The sequence below is a fragment of the Stenella coeruleoalba genome (genome assembly GCF_951394435.1).
Source record: "Stenella coeruleoalba genome assembly, chromosome: 9".
In the NCBI taxonomy this organism is placed as follows: Eukaryota; Metazoa; Chordata; class Mammalia; order Artiodactyla; family Delphinidae; genus Stenella; species Stenella coeruleoalba.
The window spans coordinates 78,617,847-78,638,261 of record NC_137155.1 but is presented as its reverse complement, the minus strand read 5'-3'; the positions used below and the strand labels follow the sequence as shown (position 1 = coordinate 78,638,261).

The window sequence follows — 20,415 nt, the reverse complement described above, 5'->3', positions numbered from 1 at the left end:
GACCTCATCCAGTCAGTTGAAGGCCTGAGTAGAACAAAATAACTGAACTCCCCAAGGAAGAGCGAATGCTGCAAGAGTTGTGCCTTTGGACTTGAACTGCAACATCAGCCCGTCCCTGGGTCTACAGCCTGCTGGGGCATCTTGCAGATTTTCGACTTGTCATTCTCTATAATCATGAGCTAATTCCTTAAAATGAATCAATCTTTCTCTCTCTCTCTCTTTCTCTTTCCCTCTCTCTTAGATATACCTATATCTGTATATCGATATCTATAGATAGATATCTTCTATTGGTTCTGCTTTTCTGGAGAACCCTGAGTAATAGGATGTCATAACTTACTTGTACCTACAAGTGAAAACATCATGTGTTTTCCTTTCTAAACATTTTTTTCTTTTTAATTCTTTGGATGGGATTTTCAAAAGCCACAAGAATAAGCCCTATACGAAGAGATGGAATTCCCCTTTAAATTAGTATATTAACTCGTGAATTAACTCGTTCATCTTCTCTTACTATGAAGTGTTCAACTCGGTCTAAACAAACTGAATAATTGTAGAGCTGTTAATTTTCTAAGAACAGTAACAACGCCAAATTACCTTTTTATTACAAAGGGGATCAGTATTTTTAGCTACTATTGGTACCCAAATCACCTATATATATATGGCTATTCATCCCTCCTGCCTGTTCTTATGCTATTTTCATTCAACTTCTCTTACTTTGAAGCACATCTCAAGCCTCACCTTAACCATGACATTTTCCTATTAGCTACAGCTGAACTCTCCCTTCTTACACTTCTTTTCCACATTAGCACTTTATCCCCCCATTGTTTTCCATCTGAACCACTCAATATAGTGTTTAACCTTATAGGTTTATTCTTTAAGATGAAAGAGAGGCATTAAGGCTTAGAGAGTATGCCTGAATGACTTAATCCTCTAGGAATTAATCATACAAGTGGTGTCACTGTTGGACTATGAGAACAGTAGGAAGCATGATTATAGAAACTCAAACCTAGATTTCTCTCCTAGCAAACTCAGATAATTATAGTGTAAGGCATGAGGAATCCCGAGATTGATGGGGGTACTGGTATGTCCCCCATCCCAACAACTGGAGCATAGTGCCTTAGCCTGTGAGCGCACACAAAGTTAAAATTATTTCCCAGGCCCACCCTGAAACAGGGTCTTAAATCTTGTACAAAGAGGGAAGGACAAAAAAGCTGAAACATTAAAAGGCCTTGCCTTCTGAAGTAGTAGGGTGAGTATGACAGTTTGGTGTCAGCTGCCCAAAGGTGGGTAAAAGTGGAGAAGAGTTTTTAAGGGACTTCATTAAGTCCTTGCCATGGCAGGCTGACGGGGCAGTTCTTCTTACTGCTGGGCAAACGATTTGCATCATGGAATAGATATGAGGAGAGGCAGCGGTCTCTTGAGGATTCAGCAGAAAACCAATGAGAGCCTTTGACAAGATGTGGGTGGTAGGGCTCAGTCCTCGAGGCGTCGGTGCTGTGGTATTGGAATCTTGCTGATTGTCGGCCTGTGCGCGCGTGCGCGGACATGGCCTCAAACGACTATACTCAACAAGCAACCCAAAGTTATGGGGCCTACCCGACCCAGCCTGGGCAGGGCTATTCCCAGCAGAGCAATCAGCCCTATGGACAGCAGAGTTACAGTGGCTACGGCCAGTCAGCGGATGCTTCAGGCTATGGCCAGAGCAGCTATGGTAGTTCTTACGGACAGACCCAGAAGAGCTATGGCACACAGTCAACTCCCCAGGGATATGGCTCAACTGGTGGCTATGGCGGTAGCCAAAGTTCTCAGTCGTCTTACGGGCAGCAGTCCTCATACCCTGGCTATGGCCAGCAGCCAACTCCTAGCAGCGCCTCGGGAAGTTACGGTAGCAGTTCTCAGAGCAGCGGCTATGGGCAGCCCCAGAGTGGGGGCTATGGCCAGCAGTCTGGCTATGGTGGACAGCAGCAAAGCTATGGACAGCAGCAAAGCTATAATCCCCCTCAGGGCTATGGGCAGCAGAACCAGTACAACAGCAGCAGTGGAGGTGGAGGGGGTGGTGGAGGTAACTATGGCCAAGATCAGCCCTCCATGAGTAGTAGTGGTGGCGGCGGTTATGGCAATCAGGACCAGAGTGGTGGCGGCGGCTACGGGGGAGGCCAGCAGGACCGTGGGGGCCGTGGCCGGGGCGGTGGCGGTGGTTACAGCCGCAGCAGTGGTGGCTATGAACCCAGAGGTCGTGGAGGCGGCCGTGGAGGCAGAGGCGGCATGGGGTAGGTGTCTTGTGAGCCAGGGAGTAACATCACTGAGCAGTGTGAAGGGTTGCATGAATCTCCCTTGAAGCCTAGTCCCTTAGTGCATGGTTAGTCTTATTCTAGGGATTTGTGGGGGCTTTGATTTAGGAGCATTGACTGTTTCTTCTTCATACATCCCCATTTTATTTTTGTGAGAACTTGGGAACCTGAACTTCTACCCACACCTCTGTATAGAGATTTGAGTACTGACATTTTTATTTCTCAAGAAAAAGAAACATGGGTGTATATGGATTGGAGTCATTGATATCCTAGGCAAGAAAAATGGAAGTAAAGGCTTCTTTCTCTGCAAGGGAAACCGATGATCCCACTCCTGGTAATAGGGAAACTTGTTACTTGTTACTTGTATTCCCATGTGTCCTCTGAGGAAGTTGTAAATGGTTAACCTGACTTGAGCTTCCAGGAATTGGCTACTCTCTCTTTCTGTATTCTGTAGTCATTTGAATCCACGAGCACTCATTTGACTGACAGTAATGATTTTGTGTGTGACTTGGTTCATGGGGCTATCTGAAGTGTGCAGACCTTTTGGACAAAATACAGTACGCTTGACAGTGGTATCCCACCTATTTGCTCCACTGTCCCCCTTCCTCTGGTTACTTGTCCAACTGGACCTTCTTTCCTCCCCTTCCTGCTGAAGTTGAAGTAAAACCTTAGATTTGATGTTAAAGCACTTGTCAAAAAAAAAAAAAAAAAAAGATGTGGGTGGTAGGAGGCCACTGGGTGAGGTGTAAGAAAGGAGAAGCAATAACGTGGTCTCCAGCTAGAGGGAGCATGGAGCTTCATCTATTAAGGTAGCAGCAGCATTACTGCAGAATCAGTAGCAGCCAGTAGGGATCTGGGGTGATTGACGGAATTGTAAGAACCCAAATTGAGGAAAACATGCTGTAAACTCAGACAAAAGTAGGAGTGGGAGAGTGTCGGTAAATGTTAAGGATGGGTCCCATACAACATGCAAAGAGCCCCTGGGGAGGTGAGGCAGTCCAAGGAGTCCAGGGCTATGGATTTTCCTCATCTCTAGTCGTTTTGTTCTTGAAAAGAGTCTTTCTTTGAGAGACAGAACTCTTTTAAAGCCTAGCACTACTTTCCAGCTTTGCGATTCCAGATGTTTCTAGGGCAGTATTAGATAAGAAGCAGCAAAACCTTCATTTACCCACGGCTTTCTTTTCTTAATTTTAGGAAAAAACAGCTTTCTGTCTTTGCTGCTCTCTGTCTCTCCTTGAGAAAATGAGGCACGATTACTGAAGTGCTTCTGAAAGAACTTGATTGTCTTGCATTTGGAAATCCTTTGGGTGGAATTCAGTAAGCGGTATGCAGGAGAAAGCTCACTTCAAAATGTGCCTTGTTTGTATTGATTCTCACTTGGTATGAGTTATGCTATTACCCACAGCTGTTCGTTCCACATTATCTAAATGCCACATCAACATGGAATGCATAGCAACTTGCGTAGCAACTTGCGTTCTGGTTTTGCTCTTTAAGGATAATTTGTTCTGAAGTGACAAGTACCTGTGACAGAAGTTCTGGCTCTTCATCAGCCTGTGATCGTGGGTCTCAATATTGTGGCAGGAGTAAAGGCATCATGCAGCTCCACCTCAAACAGAGAAACGTGATTCTTCTGCAACACATCAAGATGTTAAGTTTTGTCTGGAGACATCTCAAATCTCCAATTAACTCCCTGTTTCTCCTCCCCAAAACACACACTTGAGGTTATGAAATATTCCATAAAACTTAGATATAGAGAATGCAACACTTGAAAAATAAATGCTAAGGCTCATTAAGTTTCTGGAGGAAAAGTAAGATTAAGAAAAGTTCCCAAAAAATTGTACAGAGCATAAAACACTTGATTTAGTATAACTAGCAAAATATTTCTCAAGTTTAAGACCTTAAATTATATTCAGTATAAATGTATAGATCTTTTTATACTCATTGAGACTGTGTCCTCCAGCCCACAGCCAGGGAAGAAGTAAACTTCTCAGTCAAAGAGCCTGCAGTGAACTGAATTCTATCAAAAACCACTGGGAGAATTTGTAAGCAGATCCTGCACCAGCAGAACCTTGAGATGTCTGTGGTCCTAGCCTATACCTTGGAGCTTTGTAAGAGACCTTGACCTTGAGCTGAAGGACCCAACTAAATTATGCTTAGATTCCTGACCCACAGAAACTGTAAGATAATAAGTGTTGTTTTAAGCCTCTAAGTCTTGGGGTAACTTGTTACACAGCAACACGTAATTTATACACACTCCATAAAATGTTCCTAGTGGATATTAATCTCCTTCATCGCTGAATGATGCCATCGTTTTGGAACTTCATCACAAATTATTTTGCGTTGTATACTTAGTGTTAATTGGCCACTTTCAAATGGTGTTCTGCAGAGCCCTAAAGGGCGTTTGTATATAAGGGTGTGTAAAAAAAATATCTATCTATCTATCTATCTATCTATCTATATCTATCTATCTATATACTCAATCAGGTAAAATAAAACTAGATAGTCTATAAATCAGGCAACAATATTACCACTTTACAGCTTGGGAATGTGATTAGCATGACAATAAATTTAGGGAACAAAATTGATTCTATGCCTGAATGACTGTTTAAGCCATAAAATAATAGAATCTCAGAATTGGAAAAGATCATAAAGGTTATCATTACTTAAAAGACACACCTGATGCCTTAACCTCCCTATAAGCTCTTTATCACATTGCTAGTCTAGTCTGTTCTTTTTTTTTTTTTTTTTTTTTTTGCGGTACGCAGGCCTCTCACTGTTGTGGCCTCTCTCGTTGCGGAGCACAGGCTCCGGACGCACAGGCCCAGCGGCCATGGCTTACGGGCCAGTCGATCCGCGGCATGTGGGATCTTCCCGGACCGGGGCACGAACCCGCGTCCCCCGCATCGGCAGGCAGACTCTCAACCCCCGCGCCACCAGGGAAGCCCCTGCTAGTCTGCTCTTGAAAAAGTGTGATACCAAATTGGAGGCTTAAAAAATAAGTGCACAACTTGGACTGAGGATATCATCCCTGGAAATCCACAATTTTAGTACATACATCCTCAATGAGAATTAGATAAGCTTAATGTAATTGGTAAAACCACTGCCTTTGGAAGTAAAACATTCTATAACTTTAAGAAGGTGCACCACATTTAGTACATTCATTCATTCATTTATACTTTCATTAGTTCTTCTCCACTGCTTACACAACTTTTCAAAAATGTTGTCTACATTCACCTACTCTTCTTCACTTTCTCACCCTTCCATACACTACTCAATACTCTGCACTCTGTCTGCCAGTTATACCACTCCACTGAAATTGCTCTTGCTAAGGTTAACTATGTTTTATATGACAGTATTTCTTCCTGAGACTCTCTAATGTATGTTCAACAGTCAGAATGCCAAATCATCAAGATGCTGTACTTCATTGGATATTGAAGGAAAGAGGAAATGAAGGCCAAAGATGATTCCCAAATCAGTTTTAATAACCAGGTTACTGCATCTTCAACCTGCATCCCAAGGAAATTTCTAGAATGCTTACTCAGATTTTTCCCTCTCCTTCATCTCTCTTAGATCTTGTTGTGATCATTTCAGTACTCTTTAGAAAGAGAACCAAAAAAGGGAGAATGTTACTGAGGAGAGAGGAAAACAGAAGCATGAGGAAAGAGTGAGAGTGGAAATAAAAGAAGGAGTTTTTGACTGGGAGTTGAAAGTGAGGAATGACAAGAGAAAGGTCTGCGCACAGCTGCGGTATTTAAGAGACCATATTTAGCAGTTGGAACAATGAAAGGGATGTTAAGAGATGTGTGTTATCAATTGGACCTTCTATAATGTTCTGAAAGAAGCACCAAAGAAGATCAAAAGATAAGAATTATAAATTTCTTTCATCAGGTACACTATATATTCTTTCATATCACCTAAGCTGAAACTCGTAAGTTCCCAAGACTGATTCAAGTAACATATTATCAGTATCCTTACAACAGGGTAAGTGTTACTCTTTCCTTAGTCCTGTGCTTTGAGATGTCCCTACTCTTGCTTCTTCTGGCCACATCCAACCTCATAGGGCAAGAAGGCTGTAGGGCTAAGATAATGGGCCACACAAAGCCACAATTCCCAAGCTCCAAGTACACTGAACCCTGTAACACCTGTCCACAAATATCTTTACTACATTATATATGAATGCTGTTACTGGAATATTACACACTTTGTGAAGGATGGAATACAAATGATAAAAAAAAAAAGGAAGGAGAGAATCTAGATAGCTAGCCCAATCTAGGAAATGCTATGCATTACATTAGTCTTGGATATTCACAGCGCACATTAGCATATAAAAGACTCTCAGAAGTACTGAAACAAAGAAATGTGTTTAACTTTGTTTATCCATAGTTCTCAAAGTTATTTACCATTAGGGCCCTTTTTCATGTACCAGCCAAAATACAGTTCTGAAAAACTGAGAATATTAAAAGATTTTTAAAGGTGAGTGACAACTCTCTAATTCATAAAATATTCATAAAGTGGAATAGCTCATAAAAATGGAATGGATAATTATGCCTAATGTTAATTCTGTGGGAAACAGCTGTACCCTTTGGGACAATTAAAAAATATATAACTTTAGATCTGTGTATGAGAAAAGCAAAGAATGAATCTACTTGGGACATTTATTTGGAAATCTTTAATAGTGTTAAGATTTCAGTGTTTGGTGATTAATTTAATTTTCATATATGATCCAGAATTATTCAGTGACTGAAGAGTGAGGTGGGTGTTTAAATAGGATCATTTTACATTTAAAAATGCAATGTGACTTAGGAAGTAATTAGGTGAATTTTATACATCACAAAAGTTAATATTGAACTTGCTTCCAAGGCGAGATTTTTTCTAAAAGCCTTTGCAAAATATCAACGTCATTAGTATTAGCATATTTTCTCAAAGTATCAATTTTTAAAAGCAATATGTACATTGCTCATTTGAAAATCAACCCAAGAGACTTCCCTGGTGGTGCAGTGGTTAAGACTCCGTGCTCCTAATGCACGGGGCCCGGGTTCAATCCTTGGTCAGGGAACTAGATCCCACATGCATGCCACAACTAAGGAGCCCACATGCTGCAACTAAGGAGACAGCGAGCTGCAACAAAGGAGCATGCCTGCCACAACTAAGACCCAGTGCAACCTAAATAAATAAATATTAAAAAGAAAGAAAGAAAATTAACCCAGGAGATTTCTAAATCAAAAGAAGAGAATAAAAAAAAAAAAAGAAGAGGAGAATAAACGTAGACTAACCTATTCTTCTCAACCTATACCCAGGGAAAACTCACAGAATATAAGAAAATGAAGAAAAAATACTACAGATAAGCTTCACATGTCATTTGCTACTACCCCCAAAACTCATGCAAAAAAGCATATCTAGCTAAGAAGGTAAACCCAAAATCTGAAAACCAACATGTGCAACTTAGACTTTAAGAAAGTTCAAAATATGAACCCCTAGCTATCCATTAAGTACAATGCTGGGATGGAGAGCCATGAACCAGCATAAGTGTAGCAAGAAATGTCACTGAAGAGTCCAGTGTGATAGCACAGAACATCATGGAAGGTGAGACTGAAGCAAAACTCATGTCCACATGTTATTCCTATTTTCTATAACCCAGTCCCCAGATGAAGGGCCTGCTGAGTAAGAAGCACAGTGAAGAAGTGACAGGAGATATGGTGACTATAAAGAGGTTTGGTGTAAGCTACAACTCTTGAATGCCAAAAACTGCAGAAAAATTATCTACCCCACAAAAGAAATAACTGTTCTCATGTGTGTGTTATGAGAAGAAGCTATGCAAGGTCCCAGATGACTCTTCTCTTTCCCACCCACAAACCACGCACTTTAGCAGCCAGCAGGCACTAGAAATGAGAAATATTTTTATTATAATAAAAATAAGTCTAACTCTACTTCAAAGCTGGTATCATGCTTAATGGTCAAACACTTGAAACAAACCTACTAAAAAACAGAAAACTGAAACCATGACCATTATCTCCACTGTTATTTAGTGTTTTCTTGGAAGTAATAGCACAATTAGATAAGATAAAGGATTTAGAGATATAGAAATTGAAAAGAAGAAAGTAAAATTGTCCTCCTGGAAAACTCAAAGGAGTCAACTGAAAAGCTATTAGAAATGAGAGAATTCAGTGGGGTGGCTAGGTTAAAAATTAATATGCAAAAATCAATACCTTTCATATGTGGAAACAACAAAAAATTAGAAATATATTAGAAGAAAAGATGCCATTACAATAGCATCAAAAAAGATGAATTACCTAGGACTAAACATAATAAAAATGTATAAGACCAATATGAATAAAACTTTAAAATGCTACAGAAGAACACAAAAAGAAGATCTGAACAAATGGAAAGACACATCATGTTATTGGAAAACACTCAAGATCACAAAGATGCCAGTTTCTCTAAAGTAAACCAAAAGTGTAGCATAATGCCACTAATAATGTGAATAAGATTTTTAAACTGTGTATAAGTTAATTCTAATGTTAATGTGAGCAATAAAACTAGAAAGAGGATCCAAGAAAACTCTGAGACTACAGAATGCTGTGGGGGACTAGTCTCATCAGAAATCAAAGCATGGGGCTTCCCTGGTGGCGCAGTGGTTGTCTGCCTGCCGACGCAGGGAACACGGGTTCGTGCCCCGGTCCGGGAAGATCCCACATGCCGTGGAGCGGCTGGGCCCATGAGCCATGGCCGCTGAGCCTGCGCGTCCGGAGCCTGTGCTCTGCAACGGGAGAGGCCACGACAGTGAGAGGCCCGCATACCACAAAAAAAAAAAAAAAAAAAGAAATCAAAGCATGATAAATTTACCCAAAACAATGTGATACTGACACATAAATATACAGAGAGAAATGAAGTTGAAAAAATAGCTATGAGAATGAAAAGACAAAACACAGACTGGGAGAAAATATTTGCAAAGCATATATCTGATAAAGGACTAGTATACAGAACATATAAAGCAGGGCTCAGAAACAACCAACCCAACAACAACAAAAAAAAGAGTTGGGGGATCTGAATAGACATTTCATCAAATAAAATAGATAGATGGCAAATAAGTACATAAAAAGATGCACAACATTATTAGTCATTAGGAAAATGCAAATAAAACCACAATGAGATAGTGCTACACCTCTACAAGCATGGCTAAAATTAAAGTCTGACCATTTCAAGTCATAACAAGGATGTGAAGAAACTAGAGGTTCATACACTGCTGGTAGAAACGTTAACTAGTATAACCACTTTAGAAAATAGTTTGGCGAATTTTTTAAAATTTAAAGCTACACCTCCCATATGATTCGTCCATTCAACTCCTAGATATTTAACCAAGAGAAATGAAAGCGTATGTCCATACAAGCACATGCATATAAATGTTCATGACAACTTTATTGGAGACAGCACAAAATTCCACCAACAGGTGAATGAATAAACAAAGTGTGATGTGGCCTAACAATGGAACACAACTCAGAAATAAAAAGAAATGAACTTTCAACAAAATACCTGACCAGTATTCTTACACACTATAAAGGTCATAATTTTTTTATAGCTAAGAATTGTAAGGTTATCAGAGGATACTAAGGAGACATTAAGACTAAATGCAATGTGGTTATCTGACCGGATTCTGGCACACACACAAACATGGTCAATTCCAAATTAAGTTTATAGTTTAGTCATTAGTGGTATAAGAATGTTAATGTCTTAGTTTTGACTAACGTACCACAGTTATGTAAGATGTTAACATCCAGGGAAGCTTTCTGAATAAAGGGTGTACAGGGGCTGTGCTTTCTTTGCAACTTCTCTATGAATCTAAAATTATTACAAAATATTGTAAAAATGTTTTCTTAAAGGAATGAACTATAGACACACATTACATCGTGGATAAATATCAAAATTATTATGCAGAGTAAAGGAAGCCAAGCAGAAGAAACTAGTCCACATTGTATAACTGCACTTATATAATATTCAAGGAGTTGCAAATTACTGTACAGTGACAAAAAGGAGATCAATGGCTGCCTGGGGGTGGGGGAGGGGAGCAGGAAGTGGCAGAAGGGAGGAATTGCAGAAGAATAAGAAGAAACTTATAAGAAGATGGATATATTCATTATCTTGATTGTGATGATGGTTTTATGAGTGTGTGTATGCTGAGTCTTAACAAATCTCACATTTTAAATATGTGCATTTTATTATGTCAATTATACTTTCATAAAGCTGTTGTAAAAGTCATTTATTTAAATATTTGTTTTAGTTTAAAGGAAATTGTAGACAACATAATGAGACTTAAACAGTCAGAGCTAAGGAAACAAATTTAAAATAGTAAGTGTTATAGGAAAGAAACCCATGTTAGAAACAACAAAAGTAAATGAATAAAACTAAAAATTGCTGGGCTGGAAATAAAAGCCATCTTAATACACTGAATAGAACATTTACATAGAAAAAATAGAAGCTTCTGTGTGTGATTCCTTTTTTTTCAGCTTTATTGGAGTGTAATTGACAAGTAGGAATTGTACATATAGAAGATGTACAACTTGGTGTTTTGATATATGTATACACTGTGAAATGATCACCACAATCAAACTAATTAACATATCCATCAACTCATACAGCTACCATTTTCTTTCTTTTTTTATGGTGAAAACATTTAAGATCTACCCTCTTAGCAAGTTTCAAGTACACAACACAGTACTGTTGACTATAATCATCATGCTGTATATTAGGTCTTCAGAACTTATTTGTCCTGATAACTGAAAATTTGTACCCTTTCACCAACACCTCCCCACTTCCCCCTCCCCTCATCTGTTACTCAGTTTACTGGTTCTTGCAAGCCGAAACTAAATTCCACTACTTCTGCATTGACAAAGCTCATACCAAGAGATTAACATCAGATTAAAAGCCATATTAAAGGCCTTTAATGCAAGAGATTGCCGCAGCATCAGGCAAAAAAAGAAAACAAAACCCAGGGACAAGGATACTTGTGAAAGAACGCTCATCAGAAGACTACGTTCAGGGAAGGAATTGAGATGATACTTCAACTAAATATTTCACAGGGAGGTGTGGAGCAATTTATCAAATGTCAAATACCAAGATATATTTTTTAACTCTTGTGCACTTAGGAAACTAACTTTGGTGATATCAACTTGTTTCATCACCACTTTATCTGAAATTGATTTTCAAGATCTTAATTTCAGTCTTCAAATCTTAATCGGGCACAACGTTCAGGAGAACAGTTGTGCAGAACATCAAAGGCCCTTAGAATAATTTATGGTTCCAATCTTTCCAAAACGGCTTTCCCTACCAACAGAAAATATACTGAAGACAGAAAAATGCACTGAGCATAAACACACTCTTAGAAAGGTTGGGATTTTTCTAGGAGATCAGTGGAACCTCAATTATTGAAATGGTAGAATACTTTTCTACCATACTTCAAGAACACTTTAAGAAATCACAGTGGAGCCAGCATGGACTTTCCTCCCAAAATTTGGTTTAATGGCATCACTTATGCCCCAGGAGGGCATGAAAAGGTTTCTGATTCACATCATGAAGCTGTGTTGGGATACCAGTGCAATAACCAAAGGAAACATAAAAAGATTTGGGAGACAGCAGGGAGGGAGGGGCAACTGTCTTGGAGTTTTATGGTTGGAGGGGAGACTGGGCTAGGGGGTTGGGAGGTTTGAATTTCCTTTTGGTGTCAAAGGAGGGACCACCAGGCTTTCTTATCAACTTGCCCAGTTGTGGGGGCAGAAGGGGAATGGGGAGTGGTGGGGCTTAAAAGCCGTCAGCAGTCCAACATCCAAAACGGAGCCAGATTCTTTATTGCACATACAAAAAAAATAGACAAAAGCAGCAACACGATGCCTTTTTCCCAGCTGCCTAAGAGGTCTCATTCACTGGATAGATCACAAATATGTCAGACCAAGTTATTCTGTTCCTTTCCCTTAGACGGGCTTCTCCTCCTCTATTCACAGTGTGATTTAATGGTCTGCCCATTGCCTAAACCAGTAACCGGAGAGAAGGCTCACTCCTGACGTTTGTGGGGCCCGGGATAAAATTACAAAAGGAAGCTCCAGGCCTGAGGCTCGCTCCTCACTCTTCCCACTCCCTTCCCCCTAATTATAACGGGCCTTGTGCACACGTGCCTCAACGCCTCACCCCTCGCGTTCTGTCTCTGTTCACCCACCCTCACAACAGCAGACCCCTGTCCATGTCTCAGACCTGAGGATATACAGTGGTCTGATACGCCCTTGTGAGAATGGATCCTGGCAAGAGCCTGCTCAGGCAGTAGCACTGGAGTAGTTTGGGCAAGGAATCTGTGGTCCCAGGAACTGGCGTAGTTTAGAAGGGTGAGCTCCATATGAATATGCCTTTAGCCTTGCAGTTTCCACCTCGGGGGTTGGGACGACAGATGAGGGTCAGAGCAGGGCTTTCTAAAGCTCAAGGTTAGAGCAGGAATCCCCACTGTTTGGGTCTAAGGGGGGGTACCATCTTAGGGCATCTTTGGCTCTACGTTTTCTAACTCTCACCATATCAGACTGAATACTCTGCCCTCTAAAACCTACCGCAAAAAATATTTCCCGGGTTTGGCGCATCCTCTCCATGTGCCCTTGTGCAACTTCACTTCAGGATCCCTTTATCTCTCGTTATTAATAGACTGACATCCTTCTAATTGGTCTCCAATGCAGTGGCCTTCCTGAAATGTAAATCTGATTACGTTTCCCTGCGTAGCACCTGCAGTGAGGCATTGTCATCTATAGGATAAAGTCCACACAATGTTGTTCTGTGGTATGGCTTTCACCAACCTACACCCTTGCTTCTCAAATCTACCTGCTGACTTGAACAATACTGAACAACCCACAGTTACCCTAACATATTCTATTGATTCCTGCCTTTTTGCTTTATCTCTCATATGGATACTCATGCCTAAAACTGCTCCAATACTTCCCCTACACCTGCTTCCATCAGCCAAAAGGCCACTGTTCCTTCTAAACACATGGTATGGCCCCCCCTTCCCTGACAAGGCTTCCTTGCTTCCCAGAGTCAGCAACTGCTTCTTCACTGCTACTTCAGGAGGCAACATATGATGGTGTTTGAAGTCAGTCAGGACTTGACTTCAATCAGATTTTCACCATTGTGTAATTTGGGGTAAGAAAATGAAATTTTCTTACCATCTCTTAAATAGGAAAAATATATCTACTTCTTAGGATTTCTGTGACCATTAAATGATATGGTATATTAAAGCACCTAGCACAGAGCATGGCACATAGTGGGTCCCCAGGAAATAGTAACTATTGTATTAATTGATTGAATAATTTCAATAAACTGAGTCTGATTGCAAGTACTGTACACACATACACACGCACACACACACGCACACACACACGCGCACACACACACACACACACACACACACTGGTCTCTATTGATGCATTCTATCTTAATCCTTTAGCTTCTGCAATTCATAGTACCTGCACAGTGAGTTCTCTTCATATAAGTGTTCATTAAGTATTTGTGGCATGAAATGCTCTCCTGTAACTGGAAAGATGATTCAAATGATTGGCATGTGGTCCACAATCCTTTTCTTACATTGTTTTCACTTTGCTCTTTGTTCATTCACATTGCTGCCTTCAAGGCCTTTTTCTATATAAGGTCTTGTCTCTTCAGCACTGATGTGTTTGGATAAAGATGAAAGCATAAATGTAGATTTTTATTATATATGCTTTAAAGCACTCTCTTCAGAATTTCTCATGGATAACTTTCTAAAGAATGTGATGATTTTTTAGACCCAGGCTGAAAGCAACCCCTTTTTCTCAAAGGATTGACTTAGTCTTAAAATTTTTTTAAAGAACAATTTTTTATACAAATTACTTTAGAGTGAGCGAGACTATGGTTTCCAAGAACCTAAAAACGATATTTAAGTCCTGAAAGAGAACCACAATCCATCAATTGCCCCCCAAAATCAGTACTTACTGTGCGCAAAAACAAGTACTTATTTTTCCCTGTTAGGAAATAGGTCTCAGAACTCAATATACATGAAACGATCAGAGAACGACTAAGTAATAGTCTGTGAGTTTCTGTCTTTACTTGCAAACCAGTTTTAAAGGAGGAAGAAATCGAGATGAACTTGAATAGTTGGGGAAGTTGCATCAAAGACAACAAACTGACGTGATATTTGAACTGGCCTCAAACACAGTCATGATGTTTGTATAGCAGAAGGGGAAAAGAGGCTATTTCCAGACTGTCGGCAGTGTGAATCAGTACACTGAGAGAAAGCTGAGGAAGGGAGTAGGGTGGTTTGACTTGGATAGGTGAGCATTCATGAGTGTGAGCATGGTGGCCTGGGGCTGGGAGTAAATTGAGTTGATAGGGTGGAAACAAGAAGAGACAAGCTTGAAAATCAGACAAAGGAATATGAGGCCATGGATTAAGTAACAGAGTTACTAAATGCTTAAGCACAGCAGGCTGAAGAGATGCCTTCAAAAGATCCCCCTCACCCTTGTCCAATGGATTGAAGGTAGGGGAGGCTTAATTCAGGCTGTTGGAAGCATGGGCTAAATCTGAAAGACACTTCCAAAGGACTGCAGAGGAGAGGGAAGTAGCAAAGAGGAATTCGAGTCTTCTGGCCTGTGAAAAAGATGCTTCTATTGACAAAGTGAACAATCATTAAGATGAAGCGTCAGAGTTGGGTTTTTTGGTTGCTGTTGATGTTGTCTGTTTTGGAAAGGGGAATGTAAAAATTCCATTTTAGACAAATGAACATTGGAATAATTACAGAATCATGAGTAGAGAAGCCCAGAAGACAGTAGTAAGAACTACAGTTGAGGGTTGACATACTATGTCATATCCGGAGATTCACATTTAGGAACTTTGAGTGGATGGGTGAGAAGCTATAACTAACTCCATATAAGTGAATGAGAGATAAGACAGCGGCTGTTTATTTTGAAATAAAACAATTAAAACATCAACTTCTGTAAACTAACCCCGTGGTTGGTTCCTGTCCTCAAAGTACCATTAGTAGGTAGTCCTGTGCAAAGAAATATACTTTAAAAGTGACAAGTGTTTAAAGCAGACACATGAGTGTCCAGGGTTGGGTGGGAATGCATTTCCTAATTTTTTATCTCTTTAGAAATATAACCCACACAACTCATGGAAATGCAGTTAGTAAGAAAACATTTAAGAAGATCCCACTGTACAATGGAGTTAAAATCAAGTTTAATGACTCTAGAAAAGGGCTTGACTTAGCAACACCCAAGCAACATCTAATCCATCTCTAATTCTTCGCCTTAAATATATCCTACCACTTTACCAGCCTAAAGCATTCTTAAAATAAAGGCTCATTTCCAAATGCTTTTTCGTATCTCAAAAGCTGAAGGCAAAAATCAGAAAATCCTGAAAAAGTGCCTTTGATGCCGTTAATGAAATGCAAAACAGATGCATTTGTGTATTACTAACTACCACGAGTCTTCAAAGAATATGCCTTTCGTTCTTTTAATCAAACAGGCTTAAAGCATGCCTTTTGGATTCATTCTCATGTCTATGGACTTTAATGTTTGAGACAGAAAAAAATCTCTGTGGCATAAAGGCAGTTTATCCTTTTAAACTTTTTACTAATTGAGAAGAGCTTAGTTTTGAAAAGGTGGTTCATTATTCAGGTTGGGCCAATTTTTTAGAATAAGAATAAATGCCAACCATTTATTTTATTAAGTGTAAGCCCTCCAACTTCAGATCCCATCGTCATTCTACAATATCCCATCTGTCTCTGAATATCTGCTTCATTCCTCTCTCCCAATTTCCACCCTTCAATGCTTAGCAAGAACCTTTTCATGAAGCTTTTCCTAAATACCTATATACTTGCGTGGCCATTAGCTCTCCTTTCTTTAAACTTGTAAAACTTACCATTTGATTTTATTGTATAATCATTTAATATGTCATATATGTGTATACACACTATATATGCACACATATGCACTTATGTGTATGTACATACACACATATACATAGAGGAGATATATATACATGTAGTGTGTGTACATATATACATCATATGTATCATACATAGTAGTATATATAGTATGTATATAGTGTGTATATATGACTTTTATATGTATGACATATATACTCATATATATGATACTTATAGTGTCTTTTATATATATGTACATGACATTATATATACGATATATATACCACATATACAGTGTCACATACATACATTTATATAGAGAGAAAGTTACCATTTGTTAAGGGGTTACTATGTGCCAGGCACTAGCACATACATAATGTTATTCAATCATCTCCATAATCCTATAAAAGGATTATTATTATTTCTAGTTACATTAGAGGCAACAGGGATTTAAAGAAGCTAAGGAAGTTATATTCAATTTCACAACTGGTACTGAGTAGTGAAGTTGAAATTAGAAATTCAGACATAGGGACTTCCCTGGTGGCACAGTGGTTGAGAATCCTCCTGCCAATGTAGGGGACACGGGTTCGAGCCCTGGTCGGGGAAGATCCCACATGCCGCAGAGCAACTAAGCCCGTGTGCCACAACTACTGAGCCTGTGCTCTAGAGCCCACGAGCCACAACTACTGAGCCCACGTGCTGCAACTACTGAAGCCTGTGTGCCTAGAACTCGTGCTGTGCAGCAAGAGAAGCCACCGCAATGAGAAGCCGGCGCACCACAATGAAGAATAGCCCCCACTCGCCGCAATTAGAGAAAGCCTGTGCGTGCTGCAAGGAAGACCCGATGCAGCCAAAAATAAATAAATTAAAAAAAAAAAGAAATTCAGACATAGGATATGTCGTTCAGGCAAGCAGCATAAAATCACCTATTGGGTCACCCCTTGGACATTTACCTACCACCAGAATGGAACCAAAAGAATGCAAGATAAAGGATGTTTCATAAGATACAGCAGAAGAGGAACTATCTGGGAATTGTGTGTGCTCTGGACAGCCGATGGGTGGCAGCTCACAGAGGTCCACTATTTTTCCCTGCAGTGAAAGCACCTCGTTCTCAGCCCCAGCAGCCAGACTACGGGGCTTTTCCTAATTACCACCAGCTCCTGCCCTTAACATGTCAAAAGACACCCAGTGTATAGAAGTCAAGAATTAACAAATTTTTGGCTTTGTGGGACCAATTAAATACAGTGTTGTCAATTTTTTTTTTCCAAATAAAGATGACAGAAGGAAAAAAACCTACCATACAGTAGCATGATTATTTCCTAAAACTAGATATTTTAATAAGAAAAAGAGAAAGGAATTCATCTCAGAAAAAAAGGACTATATTTTAAACTGAGAGAATTTAAAATATTTTTAAATTATTTATTTCTATTTTACTATATCTTCATTTATCCCTGGACTGATTAAAAAAAACCTCTGATGTGAATTGACACCACTCTTTAGTTTTAGGGAAGCACCACTCTAACCATGTGGATTCAGATAGTAGCAAGCTCAGAATAATGCTCTCTCACATTATCTGTTAATTTTATGTGTTAACCTCTTACAGAGGAGTGCTTGGAAATATAGTCTTAACTCACAATAGAATCTCTCCTTTGGTAGCTGTTTCAGGCAGTCCATCAGGCGTCACATTTTATTTTATTAATTCAATCAACAAATGCATGTTCCCATTATTGTGCTTTAGACCAAGGCTTTTTTAGTACACACGTGCACTTCTGCTTATAGAGTAGGCCTGTCCTGCCAAAAGAACCCCTGGGAGCCACTTAAGGCTATCACCTAGCTCAGTTTATGTTGCCAAAAACACACTCAAAAGTTAAAAGCATAACTAAAAAATTCTCACTAGAGGGTCTCCATTTTTTATTTTTTAGGTATAAAACAATGGACCAGAACAATCTCCCAAAAGTCTGTTGCAATTCTAAAATAACACTGTTCTGTAAACACATAAGCATCAGAATTTAGGATTTAAGTACATAGTTGGATTTGTCTCAGTAGACACAGAAGTATAGCAGCTCCGTTTAAGAAGAATACCCTCATTCATTAAATTTCCAACACCAGAATATGTGACAAGGATCCCAGGGGAAAAAATTAAGGCAGAAAATTTAAAACCGTAAGAAATTTTGAAGATTGAAGACAATGTAAATCCTACAGTGATATCGTGGGTGGGGAGTGCTCCGGAAATTGCCTCCACACATTGCATTTTTCCCTCAATTTAGGGAAGTCCTATTTTTCTGTTCGCCTGCCTGTTTTTGTTCAAGGTCCTTTTGCCTTTAATTGCATTTGCTATTGGTGGAAAAGCTTTAAGCCTTTTACAGTAAAAGGGCACACATAAATAACCATGTATTCATAACGAAGCATAAATACTCCTCATAAACAGAATAAAAAGGCTCATTCTTCATTTGGAAGACAGGGCATTGTCTTTTCAACAAGCTTTACTGTCAAGCCCGGGAGACGCCATTAGAGCGCTTTTTCTCTTCTTCCCAATAAAACCACTGAGCCTGCAGTGGCAAATGTTAGTGTCTCGATATTGTAGTGCATTAGAGAAATAGAAAGCGTCCCTCGCCACCCCACGCCCCCGCCCCAACATGTGCTTTCACCTTTTCTATGGCTTACAATTAAGCAAGGGGATAAAAGCAGCTTCAAGACAAATTCCTTTTTCGTCTTCAGCTCTATTGTGGATATCACGGGAAAATGAAAGCATTTCTTCCATTTTACTGTAGACCAAAGTCTGATGAACTGGAAATAGAGGGAGAATGTACATGACAGACCTTATCTGTAGCGTGGGGCTTTCGTGTCAGACACAAGTTACATTTTTCACTTAACTACATGTAGGGCAATAATTATGCTCTACTTCTGCTTTGCTGCCTGGAGAGAAATGAGAGGAAAAAAAATGTTTCTGAATACAGAAAGAGTGAAAAACAAGTGGAGAATCATTTGAAATACAACAGCTTCTTAAGAAAAAAAAAAGTTCTTGAATGTCAATGCAGAACTAAACGTGGAAAATAGCACGTGTCTGATATCTGTTCATTCATTTATAGAAAAACCCACAGAGGTGCTGTTTATATTAAATGTCAAAATCCAGGTTAGCAAAGATGCTTTATATGGCCCTTAAGCCAAGGGACTTACCCAAATAGGCAAGAACCTGATCAGATGTTTTTTCTTTAAAGTGTTGAACTTCAAAAAGATGGTTCCTCTAGCACATAGAATATGCCATTTCTAATGAATCAAGGACACAGTATCTGTTAAGGTTCTGTTGTCTCAAATTATTGCTGTAGGTCTTCTATTCTTGTGCCGTGGGCCCTGTAGCAGGCACCTAAGTGAAAAGTTCAGAGGGATAGGTTGAAGTGTATTAAAAATTATAGCATGCAAAAAATGACTGTCACAGTACTATGAGTTTCTGGGGAGTTCCCTGCCATTTTTTAAGAGGGTCCCAAGAGTTACTACCTGAATTGTTAATACGCAGACAAAAAAGAAATCCAAGCTCAAAAAACAGTCACATTCAGCATGAATGTCAGTACTAAGAGCTAGAATATTTCTTGATTTCTCTCTCTGATGTCTAGCTGTCTAATCATGGATTAGGAATTTAAAACATCATCACCAAAATTAAAAAGTTAAGTCATGCTGATGTATAATCAAATCTGTAGGTGTTCTATTTAGAATCTAGTGATTTAGGTGCATAGGATGAGGATAAAACATATCTTGCAACTTATATACTGATCTTATGACTACTAGTTTAGAAGATGGTATCTCCCTGCATAATAAGATTGCTAGAGATTGTGACTTAAGAAGTGCCCACCATTCTGACAGGCAATGCGGCTTGTAGTGCACTTCTAAAAAACAATATAATTATATCCATGTTGCCAAAGCTGTGATGCACTGGGAAAGCTTGTCATTTTCCTTACATACAGTAGTCTGAGCGTTTCTTCTTATTTATAATCACATTGGTTTGCACAAATGCATCCAAAGCCCAACAGTCCTTGTTGCCTTACATTGCTTTTTTTTTTTTTCATTGTTGACCCTTATTTATTACTGCACTAGAGATACTAGCTAATGCAATTAGACAGAGGAGAAAAAAGGAGAGTAATGCCATTTGAAATGTGGAGGTAAATGTGTCATTTTTGGCAAATGGTGATTTTTTTAACACCTTTATTG

The 20,415-nt window shown here is 39.4% G+C and overlaps 1 long non-coding RNA gene across 1 annotated transcript in view; it reads right to left on the bottom strand.

Moving 5' to 3' along the window:
• The window catches only part of LOC307191926, a 131,566-nt gene that overhangs the window by 32,039 nt on the left and 79,112 nt on the right, over positions 1-20,415 (bottom strand). Inside the window, exons 2-4 of the long non-coding RNA XR_013829901.1 lie at positions 19,390-19,576; positions 18,877-18,999; positions 3,810-3,918 (exon numbers count right to left, since the gene is read on the bottom strand). This is a non-coding gene — a long non-coding RNA (uncharacterized lncRNA). The remainder of the gene's footprint in view (positions 1-3,809; positions 3,919-18,876; positions 19,000-19,389; positions 19,577-20,415) is intronic.